The following is a 20,323-nucleotide window of genomic DNA, read 5'->3' as shown; positions in this document are numbered from 1 at the left end:
GTAGCCCATGCTTTCCCTCTCTCTCCATTCCTTTCCCAGTTCTCCCACCAGTCTTACTGTCTCCAACTACATTTTATCTCTGTACCACTCACTTCCCTGACATCAGTCTGAAGAAGGGTCTCGACTCGAAACTTCACCAATTCCTTCACTCTAGAGATGCTGCCTGTCCCGCCGAGTTAGCCAGCATTTTGTGTCCTTTGATTTAAACAAGCATCTGCAGTTCTTTCCTACACCTACCCTAAATCACTTGCATGTTTTAAGGACTGAAATGTAGGAGAGCTAATTTTGCTCACTGGGCTGAACTTTAGAGTAGGCTAAAGGCATTGGATACAGCAAAGGCTGTTAGACTTGACAATATGCCAGCAATAGTACTGACGACCTGTGTTCCAGAACTGGCCAAGTCCTCGGACAAGATGTTCCAGTACAGCTGCAACATTGGCATTTATCTGACAATATGGAAAATTGCCCAGGTATGCCCTATCTACAAGAAGCAGACAAATCCAAACTGGCTAATTTCCACCCCATTAATCTTTTCTCAATCATCAGCAAAGTCAGAGAAGGGAAAATCAACAGCTCTTTCAAACGGCACTTGCTTATACAACCTGCACACAGAAGGTCAGCTTGGGTTCCACCAAAGTCACTCAGCTCCTGACATCATAACAGCCTTGGTGCAAACATGGAGAAAAGAGCTGAACTCCACAGATGACGTGAGATTAACTGCCCTTGACATCAAGGCAGCATTAAAGACTTTCCATTAGTTGGAATCATATTTAGCACAACAAATGGTTGTGTGTTTGGAGGTCAATCATCTCAGCCACATAACGTCTCTGCAGGTATTCCCCAGAGTTGTGTCTCCGGCTCAACCATGTGCAACTGCTTTGTCAATGATTTTTCTTCAATTGTAAGGTCAGAAGTAGGAATATTTGCACAATGTTCCGCATCATTTGCGACTCCTCAGTTAATGAAACAGTCCACAACTAAATGTAGCAAGACTTGGGGCAATATCAAGGCTTGGGCTGATAGGTGACAAGTAACATTCGCACCACACAAGTAACTCACCAGGTCTTATTCAACAAGTAAGAAAGACATGAGGTGACGCAAACAAACGTTCACCTCACCCTACTTGAGATGGAGGCCAAAGGCTGAGGTCCAAGTGTGTTAAGGTGAATGAATATGTAGAGGTCTTGTGACTGTTGAGAACTTACATAGATTTAAAGAGAGCATTGTCAGCTAGATGTTGGAGAAACAATGGAACAATACATAAATGTGGTCATTTGTTGAACGATGGACTTTTTTTGGCATATTCATTGTCATTGGTCATGGAGGTGCGTGGGTTTTCTCTGGGATTTCTGGTTTCCTCCAACAAAGGCGTAGAGGTTTGTAAGTTAATTGGCTTGGTATAATTGTAAATTTGTTTCTGTAGGATAGTGTTTGTGTGGGAATCGGTTGTCAGCGCAGACTCTGTGGGCCGAAGGGCCTGTTTCCGTGCTGTATCTCTAAACTAAACTAACTGAACTAATAGCACCTCTGCGAAAGCAGTATTCAATGCTACAAGTTATACAAGGCCTACAAAAACATTTCAAAGGTTATGTTGTGTATTTGGGTGCTTAGAACAGACTTAAATAACACTCGGACACGGGAGTATACTAATTCTTTATTCCAGGACGCCACCTTGAGTCTCCCTGCGCATGCGTACTTGCACAAGACATCACATATGCTAATTATATCACATACCTAACACTCCTCCTCCTTTAACTTGGAGGCAGGTAACACTATTTCTATTACATACCTACACTCCTCCCCCTTTAACTTGGATTTCACCTGCACGATATATGCTCTTTACTTAACATATCATTGATTAATACACTGTTGCACAATTGTATTATTACAGTCATCTTCCAATACATCCTCATAACTGTAAGAATCATATCTAGACCATGGTAATATGCTCTTTACCTCAAATATAATTGATTAATACACTGTTGCAAAATGGTATTATTACATTCATCTTACAATACATCCTAATAACTGTAATAATCCTATCTAAACCAGCACATATTTATTTCATTCCACCCATCTTCCATAAACCAAATACATTACCCCTTGTTTTATGTGTTATCATTTTCCGTTCCTTTATGTGTAAATTGCGAACACTTTCTAATCGCTCTAGCTCTGCCTGTATCCCTGCTTCTTCCCTTTTTAAATGTCCTAATCTAATTTGCAAATTTCTTCCTGTTCCTGATATTCTGCGTTTCATTTTCTGGTTCATGTATTTGCTTTGTTTTCCTCTTTGTAGGTGGGATCTGACCCATGGCTGCAAGTTTTCGTTTTCTAGCAGCTTCCTCTGTTGTTCAATTTCCATTCGCTGCGTGTTTATCTGCTCTTGTTGTTTAATGAGATTCTGCAATGTATAACTATTTGTCCATTGCTCAGTGAAGGAGGCTCCATGCTGGACTATAGTGAAGTGTCCTAATCGCAATCGGTCCTGCATACTTTTGTCTCGACCGACAAGTCTCTCTTCTTTAGACTTTTCTATTACTAGCTTTTTACTCATTATCACACATTTATTTAACCATTCTTTGTATTGTTTAAGCCTTTTCTGTTGTTCATCTATTTGTCTTCTTAAGTCACCTTTCTGGTTCTTCATCAAGAAGTAGGATCTATATTGTCTTTGCAATACAACAGTGGCTTTGATTTGTGCTATGTATAGTTTTCTTGCTTCATAAGCAAGGTAGTGAGACTACACTACAATTACTGTATATTTCAGTTTGAGGAATTCTTTCCTATATCGTTTAAGCCTTTTGTATCGTTTTAGCCTTTTCTGTTGTGCATCTATTTGTCTTCTTAAGTCTTTCCTATACCAACTCATACGGAGTACTGACTGCACTTTTACAGTAGCTCTCTTTGGCTTAACCCACTGCCTAACCACCATACTCTTGCAGGCAGCCTGAATGGTAATAGTTGCATACCTCATTGACTGATATTGCACTAACTGGGAATGCCCTATTTTGCATGCTTTGTATCATCTCTGGATCGAAATGACTGCTTGTCGCATAGCCCTGTAGCGTACCCTTGATCAGTAACCACGGTATGCAGCTTGCAGAGTGACTATAGCCGCCTTTTGCATCAAGAAATGTTTTCTTGTAATGCACATCATTATGAATGACTTAATATGGCGTGCTGCCTTGATTTTCTCAACCATTTCTCGGGCTTTAATCCCGCGGTAGAAGGCCTGAATACAAACCACTGCTTTTCTCAAACTATTATAATGTCTCTCTTGGACATCTCTTATCTGGCAAGCTCTGTATCGTTGCTGTACCGCAATAGCAGACCAGCATAGTTTCTTGAAATACTGACGCTGTTTATGCATCTGATAATAAGTCTGTATGACCATGGTAGATTTGTGCATGCACTGCAATTGCTTTCGAACAACCATTCCTCGGTCGGCAGCCTGAAGCAGCACAACGCTGCTGCGTACCTTCATGTAAGTTTTGCGATCACTTTCCATTTGAAGGTGTGCCCTATAATGGTTTTGTACTATTATAGCTGCCAATCTCATTGCCTTGTATAGACGGTATACTCTGTGCAATCTAAATGCTGCTTGTATTATCGTTGCTGCCTTCTGTTTGTTCCGGTTCTCTCTCCGTAACTTCATACCCCTGAATGCAGCTTGAATAGTCAGGGTTGCCCTCTGGATGGCAATTTCCCTTTGCCTTTGCCTTTTTTTCCTTTGCCTTTTACCTTTGGCCTTTTGCATGACCTTCGTCATTTGGCACTTGACTTTTGTCACTTTGTCCTTGACTTTTGTCACTTTGCCCTTGAATTTTGTCACTTTGCACCTCCCGTTTGTCCTTTGAGGGACTCCCTGCCCTCTTTAGTTCAGGCGCCTTGCCTCTGGATGCCATTGGAGGTTTTGGTGAGAAAAGAGCCATTAATACCTCCTTACATTCCTCATACGTTTTATCCGTGGGCTTTGCTGGCCGCAGTAACGTATGTGAGGTTTGATAACCCTCTAATCCTAAGCCTACTATGAACCATGATGTCTTCTTCTCTCCAGTGATATCATTGGAAATGAACGAAGCCTCCAAGACTTCAGTCCATTTCTCAAAATTACACCCAGAATCTAACTGGGGCAACTTTCCTGCCATTTGAAAAGCCATGCTACCTGTTGCTATTCAGGTGCACTATATTCTGTTCTCTCACTGTGTTTTCTGCCTTGCACTTAATCCTTTTACATTCTAAGAGATTATCCAGCTCACTGACTATTACTTAATCTTATAATAATAGATTTATACTAATAACCAACATTTCAGGTTAATGCCAACTAGAACATTTTAAACCATATTTCTGCTGTGCACACAGATTTACTGTTAATAACAGTGACCAATACATTACATCCAAACAGTCCTTCTTTTACTGTGAAGGAATAGTGAACAATGCATTACATTCAACCAGTGCTTTTATTGTGAAGGATTTCACCGGTCCAGCTTTTACTTTGAAGGATTTCACCGGTCCAGCTTGTCGGCCTGTAGACTCTGGTGCATCCACGACCTCTCGGATTCTCCAGAGCTTCTCCCAAGGACACTGTTGCTTTTGCTGCTGGCCTCACGGGACCTCCGCTGCTGCTTTTGCTGGCTCCCCCGGGCCTCACCGTTACTTTTAAACACTGCTGGCCACTCCAGACCTCCGCTGCTGCCGCTGGCTCAGCCGTTGCTGTTGCCTCCGCTGGCTCGCTGCCAAGTCGACTCCCGCTGCTCCGCCGACTTGCCTGCACGCTGGCTCCACAGCCCTCCCAGCTGCTACTGGACCCGCTGCTCGGCTCGTCGCTGGCTCCCGTGGACACCCTGCGGAAGGTGAGTCGCTGCTTGTTTCTGCTGCTGGTCCCCGCTGCTCCAAGCATCGGGACTGTGCCCCGCCATCAGGGGCTGGGTAAGTGTTGTGTCACGCTTCTCTTGCGTGGAGCCGCTTCTCTCTCGGCCGGCTTTCTCCCGCGACCGGGCTTTCTCGCTTTCAACTTCTCTCCGCTTCGCTCGCGGGGCCTGGTCCGCTTTTCTGCTCATGGTCGGGCTGACTCTGCTCCCGACCGGGCTTTCTCTACTTTCTCCCCCTACCGGGCTGACTGCTCCCGGCCGGGCTGAAGACTCGGCTTTCGTCGGTGGCTTCTCCGGACCTGTCCGTGGCCTACACGGCACCAGGCCCTCACCCGACGTCTGTGGCTTCTACTGGGGCTGGCCGTGGGCTACACGGTCCTCTTTCGTCGGGGGCTTCTCTGGAGCTGTCCGTGGCCTACACGGTACTAGGCCCTCACCCGACGTCTGTGGCTGCTGTTTGGGCCTGGCTGTGGGCTGCACAGCCCTGGACAACATTCCAGGTAAGTTGACACTGTCACTCCTAGCTTCCAGCTGTGACCCTTACTGCCCCGTTTGTCTTCCTTGCGTTCTTGCTTCCCTGCGCTCTTGCTTCCAGTTCCAACCTTTTTTTTCTTTGGCGCCAATTCAAAACCATTTGGCGGCAAATCTTTTTGCTTGATGCTGTTCCACTTTGTTTCCAAATACAACCTCTAACTTGTTTTCGTTTTTCTTGGCTGTCCTTGTTCTTTTCTTCTTTGTTCTTTTATCCTCGTCGCCTATTGTTGTGTATTTGGGTGCTTAGAACAGACTTAAATAACACTCGGACACGGGAGTAAACTAACAAGCTTCTTTATTCCAGGACGCCACCTTGAGTCTCCCAGCGCATGCGTACTTACACAAGACATCACATATGCTAATTATATCACATACCTAACATTCCTCCCCCTTTAACTTGGAGGCAGATAACACCATTTCTATTACATACCTAACAGGTTATTTGCAATTACAATTGCACACAGATGGGGATCTGCAGTGCACAGAGAAACAATGCTTCTTTGTATCATCTGTAGTTGAGTATTCTGTTAGTAACTCATCTCCTGTCTCATCTAAGTCCTTTGGCTATTTCCCAGATGCAAGTCAGTGTTGTGATGGAATACTGGCTTGGATGCGTGTAACCTGTCATCATTCAGGACAAAACAGCCCATTTGATTGATATGTAATCCTACATGTTTTCTCCACCATTGCCATTCTTCTGTCATTGTTTAATCAAAATCCTGGAACGACTTACATTATTTCACTGTGGGAATACCTTCACAATTTGGGCTATTCAGGTAGATGGTTCACCAGCACCTTCTCAAAAAATAGTTAGGAATTGACAATATAAACTGGCCTGATCACCAATGGTCATTAATAATAAACTGAATTAACAAGTTATAAAAATATAGATTATTTCTATCAGTTACCTGTATGGTAAGAAGGATGTAAATTTGAGCTATTAAAACCAATTGAAGGGGAGATTTTAAATATATAAATGGCAGAACTAGTGAAAATGTAAAGCCAAGATCAAAATTTCTTTACAAGAGTAACTTAAGAAAGGGGAATACTAAATCTCTATAAACAATTTGAACAAATAAAGTGTCTTAAGAGTCTCTGTTGCAGATTTAATGTGCTATTTCCATGCTGTCATCAACATTTGATATGACACTCAATCTTTGTGTTATAGGGAGCACTAAGGTGTAGGAATTGAAACATCAGTTATGTGATTAAAAGTGCACTGTGTGAGAGAAAAGATATACATTTTTAGAAATAAGCTCTGCAAATTCTATTATCATGCGATATAATCTATGAAAATCAAACTTTTGATCATTTAACAGATAGTGAGGCAGAATATCTAAATATATTCTGCATACAATATCAGATTTCTTATGTGTAGATAGGAACTGCAGATGCTGGTATAAACCAAAGATAGACACAAAAAGCTGGAGTAACTCAGCGGGACAGGCAGCATCTCTGGAGAGAAGGAATGGGTGAGGTTTCAGGTTGAGACTGACGTTTCGGTTCTGAAGAAGAGACCCTTCTCGACTCGAAATGCCACCCATTCCTTTTCTCCAGAATTGTTGCCTGTCCCGCTGAGTTACTCCAGCTTTTTGTGTCTCTTTAGATTTCATATGGATGTGCGATTGTATTATCTGTCCCTAATAGACTTGGCCAAGATTGTATTTGTCCGAATGCTCGGTTCACGTATTGAGTATGTAATTGTTGTTGAAAGGGAGCGCAATAGTTTTTGAGAATAAATTATTTTCATCTTGGAGACCATAAACCACAAATATCTTTCATCATTTCCATTTCTCTCTGTAAGCAAAGGGTAACAATGAAAGCCCACTTGCAAGGGTCCCTGATTCTGGAAGGTGCCCCTTGACACATCATTTGATAAAACTAATGAATGGGTGTAATTGTATCAGGCAGGCAAACAAATGAAGAGATATTGCGAACTTACCAAACTGATAAAGTACAAGTACATTATCTTTTAAAATTGAATTGTAGGTGCGTGTGTATGAATTAAAGTATAAAAGCATTTCTAGTTAAATTGGCACTGGCATCTCAGAGCTATTATTAACATTTGCCTAGAGGAAAGGGGATTGCTTCTAACCTATTTTTTTGCTGTTAACAGGTGCCTGTACAAAATGTGTACAAAATGAAGGTGAGAAGGATTTGATAGTATTGTGAGAAACATTGGAAGTGAAACAACTTTCCCATATTGATTGCTCCCGGTCAAGAAGGCAGAGAGAAACCAGACGATATTATAGATGTTGGTGTGAGATCAGTGGTACTGTGCACTGTGTAGATGACTGGGCTTCCTAACAAAGAGAGCACACACCTGCAATGGAGGGTGTTTAGTGAATGTTCCCAGATTGATTCATGGGATAGTGAGTGTGTTATTGTTGGATAGATTATAAAGCAATTGGGCTTCTCCTAAGTTTTGAAAAATCAGTGGTGATCTCATTTAAACTTACAAAATTCTTACAAGGCTTCACAGGGTAGGTGAAGAGTTGATGCTTTGCCTCGCTGGTGTGTCTCAAAATAAAGGGTTGGCAATTTTGGACTGAGATGAGATGAGATTTATTTACCAAGGGTGTAGTTTGTCTTTTGAATTATATTTGGAAGAGGGCTGTGAAATCTCAGATGCTGAGTATAATTAAGAAATAAATTGAAAAAAAAGTTATTAAGGGAATCAAGCATATGGAATTAACGAAGGTAAAAGATAAGCCTTGATCTTATTGAATGGTAGAGCAGGCATTTTAAAGCACATTTTCTTTTATTGCCTGCTTTCATCATGATTTCAGCATGTAAGTGGGGCTTACACACTGCTCATTGCCTGCACAAATCAACAGGAGGCCTAATAGCATTATTTGCTTACACTAATAAAAGCTTGCTTGCATTGTTGGAGGCACTGCATCATTGAGAATATTAGTGTGCAATGAAGGAAATTGTCTGACCTTAGAGAAGAGCGCCAAGATAATTTATATTATTGGATGGCGAAGGGGTGCAGTAGTTAGGTTCCACCCATATAGGCAGGTGCTGGAACAAAATAGTTATTGCAGGTCTTAAGCAGGAATTTAGTACCAAGGACCTGGATGCAATATTACTGACCATGCAGTGGTCAACTTCACTGAATGCATTGCCAAATGCTGTGATCTACCAATTCCATCACTAGCCTTGGACATTGACATTACGCGCCTACCATCTGTTTCAGTCAGTTCTCACATCTTATAATTAATTACCTATTTCAGTTCACTTTCACACATTAACACTGCTGCAAACTTCTCATCCATATCTCCTCATTTGTATACATCAGAAGATATATATTCCTGACAGTCGCATCACCAAATATGCCGAACCACACTCATTTACACCTGCCTCTTTCTTGTCGGAGATATTGTAAATGACAGCGGTAGAAGTAAGCAGAAGGCGAGAAACGTCTGAACTTTTTACCAGTAAGGTCGCTTCTGACTGTGACCAAGAGTGAGCTGAATGTGATGAACATTTGATCTTTTCATACCTAAACTAACTTTAAAACACAAAGTGCTGAAGGGGCTCAAGGGATCTAGCAGCATCGGTGGAGAGAATGAACAGATGATGTTTTTGTTCATGACCCTTCTTCAGACTCAATGGACACATGATGATTCAGGTCGAAACCCCTGTGCGAGGTACGGGCTCCCTGTGCGGTTCCGTATACATTTCAAGACCCTCCTCTATGTCTACAAAGCCCTCAATGGGCTTGCCCCCTCCTACATTAAAAGTCTTCTCACCCACCACTCCACCTCCAGATCCCTCAGATCGGCCGATTTGGGGCTGCTGAATATCCTGCAGTCTAGGCATAAGCTTAGGGGCGACCGCGCCTTTGCGGTTGCAGCTCCTAGACTGTGGAACAGCATCCCCCTTCCCATCAGAACTGCCCCCTCCATCGACTCTTTTAAGTCAAGACTAAAAACTTATCTATACTCCCAAGCCTTTCCTGACGTCCATTGAGTGAGGGCTATATGTATATATGTATGTAGTTTGTTTGTTTATACTATTCTTATAACAAAAGTAAAGCACTTTGGCCAACGAGAGTTGTTTTTTAAATGTGCTATATAAATAAATGTGACTTGACTTGACTTGACCTTCTTCAGAAATGTTGTATGTCCATTCCCTTCCCAGTTGCTGCCTGACACGTCAAGTACCTCGAGCAATTGTGTTTGCTCATGATTCCAGCATCTGCAGTCTCTTATGTCAGCCTAATTTACCTTCTCACATCCTACTTGCCACTTTTTCACACAACATTTACTGAATTATGTAAACGACAATCTTGTTTCTACCTTTCAAAATACACCCCTTTCCTTTCAGATACCCAAGTACAGGGCAGTAGGAGATCATCAAAAAGACATTCATGATGATGACATACCGTTAATAGATTTCACATCCAACACTCAAGAAAGAAACAAAGAAAGCTCCAGTGTCAACTTGACATTATGATTTTTGCAGTCTAGAACACATTCTTTCCAGCACAAAGCTGGTGGCAATCCATTAAGTTACATGTCGATCTAACCAAGATCCAATTGATGGCCACTCAAAAAACATCCATTAAAAATCTTAAGTCCTAAAATGGAAGTGCAGGTTGCTTCCTTCCAATCTCAGATGGTTCTATCATGACTGTGATATCAATCTTCAAAGAATCTCTGTTTGTGCACTAGTTTAGCATTGACTCCCATAAAACATGAACTTGTTAATTTCTCAGGACTTTATTCATGATTTCACTGCACTCACTGCACCAGGATCCTTGTTGCTGCTTTCTCATTCAAGTAACCGGGAGCACACCGAGGTGGGAGCAGTCTCCTAATAATATCTTTAGAATTTGGCTTTAGATATTTAAACTTCAGTAAAATACTAGAACTCAGCTGCAGTCGATAGTAACAAACTGATTTTTGTTGCCAAGTCCTTTAAAATATTATTTTATCGTCAGTAGTGATAAATTCATGCAAGGACATATGGACATAATGCCAGCTAACTTTGCAATCTGGACGTGAAATTGTAATGTTGGAAAAGTATTCTTATAATTTGAATGTTATAGATACTCATTGACCAAAATGAGCCAAATGACTGCGTTATTCATTCTATCTTTTATTCATGTAACAAATGCTTCGTGATGAGATATGCAATATCTCATTGTGTTATCAATTGTAATATTTGATTTTCAAACCTTGCTTTTACTGTTATTGCATATGTTTTTTGGAGCATCCAGTATATTTTCCAAATGAAACAACTGTGTGCAAAGTTAGATTTTCTATTTGCATTTGTGCAAGTGTATGCTGTGTATATCAGTGGTTTAATGATGCAATGGTATGTTATTGTCAAATGCACTTAGGTACAGTGAAATTCTTTATTTGCATACAGTTCAGCAAAAATCTTTCTATACATAAGCACAATCATACTTAAGTACAAGTAGACAAGAGTTACCTTGCTTCCAGCCCCATCTTGTACCTTTCAAGTTCAGAATTGTTAAAATGTTAGTCTTAACCTGGCTATATAACCTCATTGTCCTGGTGGCGGTGACACTGAGTTGGAGTTGCAGGGGTCGGCCCGGCCAGATGATGTTGTCAATGTCCTCCACCAATCCGCGTGCTTGGCTATTAGAGTAGCACCCGATCTAATTGACACTTAGGCTCCTGCAGGGCCTCCGGTAACCCACTCGGCCGACCTCTCGATCCAGACACATCGACCTATGAACTCGCCATCCCCTCCCCTCACAAGGTCATCGTTCAGTGTGCCCCGGGGCTCATCCTGCAACAACCTCGGAACATCCAGCATCCTCTGAAATTGCAGGAGGTAAGCCCGCAGCCTGCTCACAGCATTACTATCAATCCTAGTGCCATTGCCCAGTTGGATTAGGATTGTTAGGATCAATGCTGTGACTGAGCACCGAAACTGCCAATAATTGTGACAAAGTTCCTTACTGTCCTTGGCCTGGAGAATTGATTTTTATAGTGAAAATGCCACACTAGTGTATTATAGGTATCTTGTGAGATTAGAGTAACATATTATTGATGGAGCAAAGAACACAGTGCTTTTCCTAACTTTTGGTAAAAAAGGAAAATATATTACAATTATCAAAATCATATGTCTTTATGTGGGCAAAATATATTCAATTATACACTTAGGGAAGTACATAACCAATTGTGTCTTTTATAAAAATGAAATCATGTTCAGATACTTTTGTGCAGCATTCCATGGACACACAATTATCAAATTAAAATGCCTTCATTAGTACATTTTTGGTGATTAAAATGATAAATTGGTTGAATGGTAGGCTATTTTTTCATGAAATCATCTTCCACAGATTATGGAATAGTACGCACGATTATGGAATAGTTCATTTTGCAAAAGCTAATCCCTATTACAAGGAACTCTTTCCTAATATTCATGAGGATAATAAAAGTTAATTTATTCCCACTTCTGTATTCCATTCTCCTTCTGTGCTTTAGCATCAAATGTTATCAAATTCCTAACTTGCAATACGTAATTTCTAAATCAACTATTGCAGACCCATACCTGCAGACACATGCAGTAAATTTTCTAAATACCATCACACCTGCTGGAATGAATTACTGCCTTGAAACATCTATCATTATTGTATATGCTATATTTAAATAAGATCATGGAGTAAAAACAAATCAATTTATTTTTATATATGCACCCAAAATGCATCTCTTGTGTAAAATTAGATAACAATATACATTTGACAAAGTTGAATTACGCTTGGGAAGATTTTAGAAGTTGCTGGTTTTACTCTGGAAGACAGAAGCTTCAGGATTAAGAAGATTTTTCTCCATAGTATTGGTGTTAATAAATAATACACGGTTACGGAGTTTTTGTCTGAAAATATAGTCAAGTCAAGTTTTATTCGTCACATGCACATAGAGTGCAGTGATATGAATTTGCCAGCAGCGGTGCAATAAAAAAAGAACACACAGTACACAATAAAAATTTAGCACAAACATTCACCGCAGCATTCATCACTGTGGTGGAAGGCACAAAATTTGATCAGTCCTCCTCCATTTCCCCCCGTGGTCGGGACCACAACCCTCCGCAGTCGTTGCTGCGGGCGTCCAGATGTGCAGACAAGGTAAGTCCAGGTAAGTCCTGAATCGATGCTTCCCCACTGGAGACTGCAACTTCAAGATGGTGTAGGCTGCAGGCCGGCGGTCGAAGATCTAAAGTCTCCGCCGCGCCACAACCAGAAGCACTGCAGACCGCAGGACCAGCAGTCGGAGCTTCTCTCCAGGGATCTCCGGCGAGGGATCCCGCTCCGGATGGTAAGTCCTCGCCGCACCCGCGGTTAGAATTAGGCCGCGGGCCAGTGGTCAGAGCTCTTCTCCTCCGGGGTCCCCAACGAGGGATCCCAGGCTCTGGATGTCACGCCAGCCGGAAGCACCGCAGTCCGCGGCTTCTGGATGATGTAGGCCGTGCGCCGGCAGTCAGAGCTCTTCTCCTCTGGGGTCTCCAATGAGGGATCGCAGGCACCAGACACCGCGCCAGCTGGAGCTCCGCAGACCGCGGCTTCAGGCTGCCGCGGGCCAGCGAATGGAGTGCCCCCCTACGGCGACTCCCGGCGAGGGCTCGCCTGCTCCGCGTCAAAAGAGTCCACGCTGCACCCGCTGCTGAAGCCCTAGGCGCATCTCCAGGAAAGGCCGCATCGATCCTCGATGTTAGGCCACGGGGGAGGCGACATGGAAAAAGTCGCCTCTCCGTGGAGGAGGCGACCAAAGCGGTTTCTACCTTACCCCCCCACACCACCCCCCCCACACAAGACACACCAAGAAACATTAAAAACACACATTGAGACACTAAACAAACAAAAAAACTAGAAAAAACTAACACACTGCTGGCAGGGCTGCCGGCTCGCAGCACGCCCACCGACCTGTATCGGTGATATAGATGATATATGTCGATATATTCAAATACTCTGTTTGGTGTGACATTTGCTGAACTGGACATCTGTGCTTAAATAGCTGCTGAATCACGTAAATATTAGTTTCGTAAGGAATTCCAAAAAGTTATTTTAATGTTGTTATGTGATTTTAATGCTATGGTAATCGGGTTGAGATGAGGATTTCAGCAAAAAGGAGATGCACCATTGTCCCACTAAGTTCCTTTGTTGCTCAAATATGTTGTTAACTTTATTTTGCTGCAAATTTCCTATCATTTCAGATCATAATGAAGCTTCAAAACCATCAAGGTCATATTAAATATATATGTGTAAAAAACAGTAATTATGAATATAAAGGTAATATTGGGAGATAGGATGGTTCACTTCGTTTCCTTTGAACATGCTTAACAACAGTTATCTCATACACCACATTAATTGTAATATTTGATGTATATTTCAATATCAAAATTATTAGCAAACATCAACAAAATCATTTTTCTTTGCCTTCTGCATTACACTTAATTTGAAACATAACATTAACAGCATAACATTCACTTTAAGTCTTGCTTTGTTGGTTTCATCCTTGCTCCATAAATTACTTCTCAGGCACTGTTTATACAGTATGTGTGAAAGGACTGTCTTTTCAATCTTCACTCTGGGATCCTATGAAATTCTTTACTTATAGTCCTGAGCTGCATAAAACTATAAGATCACAGGAACTCTGAAAACTCTTATTGAATGGCAGGGAAAGCACGAGGAGTTAAATAGTCTACTACTGCTTCTATTTCTTGTGTGTTATTGTAATGACATTGCATGCCATTCTTTTTGAGTTCTAAGATGAGAACCTATGTCCTGTCTGCTGTATGTGTAGTACCCTCACTTTAGGGCAATTATACTTATTGATCTATAATTCAAATGTACTTAGCAACAGTCTCTTTTCTGAAGATGTTTAGCTGTCAATAATCACAATTTTGAGTGATGGGTCCCTCCTCCCATACTTGCAATTAATGAAGCAGATTAAACAGTTAAATAATTTCAAATGAAGCAGGCTTAATTCTGAGGGAAAAACAAATGCTGGAGAAACTCAATGGGTCAGGAAACATCTTTGGAGGAGAATAGATAGACAACGTTTCACCATGGATCCCTTCTTCAGACGGGTGAATATAAGTCAGTTACCAGCAGACTTTGTTGTTGGTTTTGTTGGTTAGTAGAGATCTCTCCCTTAGTAGAGATCAAATCTATGGCTGCATGCGTCACTGTCATTCTGATATGTTATATCAAACCAGCAACATGTAGGTAATTAATTATCAGGTATTTTGTGACACCCATTTTCAGTTTCCATTCTCAGTGGGTGAATTAGAACTGCAGTGGAAGCTTCAATGGGAATAAGCACAAGACCTCTTAGACCATGATATAAATATTCTTCATACTGAAAGTAGCCACAGTTAATGAATGCATTTATGATTGGATGGTAAGATACCTGTTGGTCTAATAGCCAGCACATTGTGAAAAATAGTGGCACATATACTGAATAGTAGCACCCACTCCTGGTACATTAATAACATTTAAAGGTACATCAACAAGAATATTTAAAAGACATTTGGAAAATTTACGAGTGATATGGACCAAATATATTTGATTGGATGGTAAGATACTTGTTGGGACAACAGCCAGCACATTGTGTAAGAGTATGATACAAGCACTGAATAGTCCAAACCACGTGCAAACCCAGGCAAATGGGACCACCTTGGATGAGGCATTATGGATGTTGAACCAAAGGGCTTTTTTCCATGTTGTATGATTCTAGAACTCTCTAATCTGTCTCCAATTCAGGTTGAGGATTAATGACCTTTCAAGGTCAGGGAAGGTATGTCCTGGGTCTCAAGATGTAAATTGAAAATTTTAACTGCACATCCATCTGGTTGGACCCCTTAAATGCAAGGGAATATTATTACTTGCCAGGATTTGTCCTGCCCTCCTCTCTTCCAGCTTTCTTCTGCCTCACCCCCCAATCAGTCTGACCCGTACATCACATTCATACTCACCTGAGTTGCTTCCTGAGTTACTCTAGCACTTTGTGTCTTTTTTTAGAACATAATCCTAATCTTAATCTCTCCTCGTACAATAAACCCAGGAATTGCGTTAGTGAATGTTTAGCTAGTTTTGTTAAAATATGTTTTGTTTTTGTTTTGCTATACTATCAAAACAGAGAGTTTATTAACTTCCTTTTATAGAAAGGCATGACCTGTTAAGCATCACGTGGCAGTTGATTAACCTCAAAGATATTGTAAGATTTAGAGTGCTTTCCCAGTGGGATAAAAGTTTTGGGATTGCTCAATGTCAGGCTGGCCATTGGTAAGGGTGGCAGGATTCCAAGAATGGCTCTCAGAATTTGTTCCACGAGGAGGATGATAAGTTTCCTGTTGTTTGCCAGGCATTCGTAATTGGCATGATGTTAATGCTGATCCATTGCCAACCCCCACCAAAGAAGTCTATTGCTGTGTGGAAGTCCCTGAAATTAGCATTTGCTCTCCCAGGGCTTTTCCTTCTAATTAGTGGATGCACACTCTGCTTTACTAATTAGCTTCAAGCAGATGATCCCGTGATGGGAACTAATTAAGTAGCTGTTATCTGGAAAGCTCCTGAAACTGAAGTGGCTGTTGAATATGTTCAGCATAGATCCTGTGGTTTTTGCCTGATGCTGCCATTTTTCCACATGTCAAATGATGCTGTTATTTTCCCGCCTGTCGTATGATCATGTGATAGAAGTAAAATTACGCTATTCAGCCCATCAAGTCTACTCTGCCATTCAATCATGGCATATCTTTCTTTCCCTCCTAACCCCAATTCTCCTGCCTTCTCCCCATAACCTCTGACATCTGTACTAATCAAAAATCTATCCATCCTTAAATATATCCACAGATGGCTTTCACAGCCTATGTGGAAGAAATCACCACCCTCTGACTAAAGAAATTCTTCATCTCCCTAAAAGAACGTCATTTAATTCTGATGCTATGACCTCTAGTCCAAGACTCTCCCACTAGTGGAAACATCCTCTCCACATCCACTCTGTCCAAGCCTTTCACTATTCTGTACGTTTCAATTAGGTACCCTCTCATTCTTCGAAACTCCAGCGAGTACAAGTACAGTGCCGTCAAACGCTCACCATATGTTAACCTGCTAATTCCTGGGATTATTCTTTTAAACCTCCTATGGACCTTATCCAGAACCAGCACTTCCTTCTTCAGATATGGTGCCCAAAATTGCTCACAATATATTCCAAATGCAGCCTGACCAGTGCCTTATAGAGCCTCAGCATACATCCCTGTTTTTGTATACAACCTCTCTCGAAATAAATGCTAGCATTGCCTTTGCTTTCCTGTCCTGTCCACTTTTGTTTCTGTGAAGTCATCAAGGTTGCGAATATCTCGCATTTATAGAACTATCAACTTTCTTAGCCAGACCTTGCTTCTTGCCTCTATATCATTATATCTTTGAAGCCCTCATGGAAGCTACAGCCCAAGTTCTATTTCATTTAGCTCATTTAGCCCATTCTTTCAGCTAATTTGTATAGGTGGCAAACATAGTCATATACACAAGTACAGTGAGGTACAAGCACAATTAAAATCTTGCTGGCAGCAGAATCACAGGTATATAGGCTAAGATAAAACACAATGCTCCACCAGCACCAGCATGGCCCACCCATTTATTCTTCGACTGTGGCCCCTGGTTCTGGACTCCCCCCAACATTGGGACCATTTTTCCTGCATCTAGCTTGTCCAGTCCTTATATAATTTTATATGTTTCTATAAGATCCCCTCGCATCCTTCTAAATTCCAGTGAATACAAGCCCAATCTTTCCAATCGTTCCTCATTTGACAGTCCCGTCATCCCGGAGATTAACCTCGTGAACCTACGCTGCACTGCCTCAATAGCAAGGATGTCCTTCCTCAAATTAGGAGACCAAAACTGCACCCAATACTCCAGATGTGGTCTCACCAGGGCCCTGTACAACTGCAGAAGGGCCTCTTTACTCCTTTACTCAAATCCTCTTGTTATGAAGGCCAACATGCCATTAGCTTTCTTCACTGCCTGCTGTACCTGCATATTTACTTTCAGTGACTGTGTACAAGAACACCCAGGCCTCGTTGCACTTCCCTTTTTCCTAATCTGACACCATTGAGATAATAATCTGCCTCCTTGTTCTTGCCGCCAAAGTGGATAACCTCACATTTATCTACATAATACTGCATCTGCCATGCATCTGTCCACTCACTCAAGCTGTCCAAGTCACCCTGCAACCTCCTAGCATTCTCTTCGCTGTTCACACTGCCACTCAGCTTTGTGCCATCTGTTAATTTACTAGTGTTACTTTTAATCCCATCATCTAAATCATTAATATATATTGTAAATAGTTACGGCCCCAGCACCGTGCCTTGCGGCACTCCACTCGCCACTGCCTGCCATTCTGACATGGACCCGTTTATTCCGACTCTTTGTTCCCTGTCTGCCAAACATCCTCCATCCATGTCAATACCCTACCCCCAATACCATGTGCTCTAATTTTGCCTACTAATCTCCTGTGTGGGACCTTATCAAAGGCTTTCTGAAAGTCCAGATACATTGCATCCGCTGGCTCTCCTTCATCCATTTTACTTCACATCCTTAAAAAATTCCAGAAGATTAGTCAAGCAGGATTTCCCTTTCATAAATCCATGCTGACATGGATCAATCCTTTTACTTCTATCCAAATGTGCCGTTATTACTTATTTAATAATTGACTCCAGCATCTTCCCCACCACAGTCTAACCGGTCTATAATTCCCCTTTTTCTCTCTCGCTCCTTTCTTGAAAAGTGGGATAACATTAGCTACCCTCCAATCCACAGGAACTGATCCTGAATCTGTAGAAAATTAGAAAATGATCACCAATGCGTCCACGATTTCTAGAGCCACCTCAGGCCCTGCAGATCATCAGGCCCTGGGGATTTATCAGCCTTCAGTCCCATCAGTCTACCCAATACTATTTCTCGCCGAATGCAAATTTCTTTCAGTTCCTCTGTCTCCATGGATCCTCTGTCAAGTACATCTGGGAGATTGTTTGTGTCTTCCTGGCTCTTCTGCCATTTCCTTGTTCCCCATAATAATTTCACCCGTTTCTGCCTTCAAGGGGCCCATATTTGTCTTTACTAATCTTTTTCTCTTAACATACCTAAATAAGTTTTTTGCTTTTAGAAGCCTTCTGTTCTGGACCTTCGCCATTGCCAGAGTGAGGCCTAGTGGAAATTGGAGGAACAGCACCTCATATTTCGCTTGGGTAGTTTACACACCAGTGGTATGAACATTGACTTCTCCAATTTCAGGTAGTCCTTGCTTTCTCCCTCCTTACCCTCCCCTTCCCAGCTCTCCCACAAGCCTACTTTATTCGCCCCTCCCTTCCCCCCCCCCCCCCCCCCCCACCTCCGATATCAGTCTGAAGAAGGGTCTCGACCCGAAACGTCGCTTATTCCTACTCTCCTTAGATGCTGCATCACCCACTGTGTTTCTCCAGCATTTTTGTCTACCTTCGATTTTTCCAGCATCTGCAGTTCTTTCTTAAACTGTCCTTCTCTATATTCTTGGCCAGCTTACCCTCTTACTTTATCTTTTCACCCCGTATTGCCCTTTTTGTTACCTTCTGTTGTCCTTTGAAAGTTTCCCAATCCTCTGGCTTCCCGCTTCTCGTTACAATGTTATACACCTTTTCTTTTAGTTTTATTCCATCCCTAACTTCCCTTGTCAGCCACGGTTGCCTCTTACTCCCCTTAGAATCTTTCTTCCTCTTTGGAATGAAATGATCCTGCATTTTCTGGATTATGCCCAGAAATTCCTGCCATTGCTGTTCCACCGTCATTCCTGCTAGGATCCTTTTCCAGTCGACCCTGGCCAGCTCCTCTTTCATGCCTTCACAGTCCCCTTTGTTCAACTGCAACACTGATACTTCTGATTTAACCTTCTCCCTCTCAAACTGCAGATTAAAACATCATATTATGGTCACTACCTCCTAGCGGTTCCTTTACCTTGAGCTCCCTTATTAACTCTGGTTCATTAGACAACACTAAATCCAGAATTGCCTTCTCTCTGGTAGGCTCCAGGACAAGCTGCTCTAAGAATCCATCTCGGAGGCAATCTACAAACTCCCTTTTTGGGATCCAGAACCAATCTGATTTTTTCCAGTCTACCTGCGTTTTGAAATCTCCCATAACCACATGCGGATATTAACTCCTGCTGCAACTTGCACCCTATATCCAGGCTACTGTTTGGGGGCCTGCAGATAACTCCCATTAGTATCTTCTTACCTTTACAATTCCTCAATTATATCCACATTGACTCTACATCGTCAGTCCCTATGTCACCCCTCGCAAGGGACTGAATTTCATCCCTCACCAACAGAGCTACTCCACCTCCTCTGCCCACCTGCCTGTCCTTTCTATAGGACGTATGCCCTGAATATTCAGTTCCCAGTCCCGATCCTCCTGCAGCCATGTCTCTGTCATCCCCACAGTCATATCTACCAATCTCTAACTGAGCTTCAAGCTCATCCACTTTACTTCTTATACTTCGCGCATTCACATATAATATTTTTAATCCATTACTCACCTCACCTTTCACACCGATTCCTATTTCACTTGGCTATACTCTCCTATCCCTTCGTGAGCTTTCTGCCCCGTTAATTCTGGTGTCTTTCTTAACCTTTCCTATGCTTTCTTTCCCTTGAACTCCATCCTTGTATTTCCAATTTATCTCCTCCCCCACCCCTACTATTTAATTTAAACCCACCCGTGTAGCAGTGGCAAACCTGCCTGCCAGAATGCTGGTACCACGCCTGTTAAGGTGCAATCCGTCCCTTTTGTACAATTCACCCTTACCCCAAAACAGATTCCAGTGGTCTAAGAATCTAAATCCCTGCCCCCAGCACTAGCTCCTCAGCCACATATTCAGATCCCCTATCTTCCTGTTCCTGCCCTC

General features: G+C 42.1%; 1 protein-coding gene and 1 long non-coding RNA gene across 4 annotated transcripts in view; both read left to right on the top strand.

Moving 5' to 3' along the window:
• prkn (parkin RBR E3 ubiquitin protein ligase) overlaps positions 1-20,323 on the top strand; it is an 833,127-nt gene that overhangs the window by 77,629 nt on the left and 735,175 nt on the right. The gene's annotated exons all lie outside the window — the stretch shown is intronic.
• LOC116976129 lies at positions 2,602-13,804 on the top strand. Its single transcript, XR_004412880.1, has 3 exons — positions 2,602-2,790; positions 5,276-5,277; positions 13,793-13,804. It is a non-coding gene; the product is annotated as an uncharacterized LOC116976129 (long non-coding RNA).

Source organism: Amblyraja radiata, chromosome 8, assembly GCF_010909765.2.
Source record: "Amblyraja radiata isolate CabotCenter1 chromosome 8, sAmbRad1.1.pri, whole genome shotgun sequence".
Taxonomy (NCBI): Eukaryota; Metazoa; Chordata; class Chondrichthyes; order Rajiformes; family Rajidae; genus Amblyraja; species Amblyraja radiata.
The sequence above is the reverse complement of the archived record's forward strand: the minus strand, read 5'-3'. Positions and strand labels throughout refer to the sequence as shown.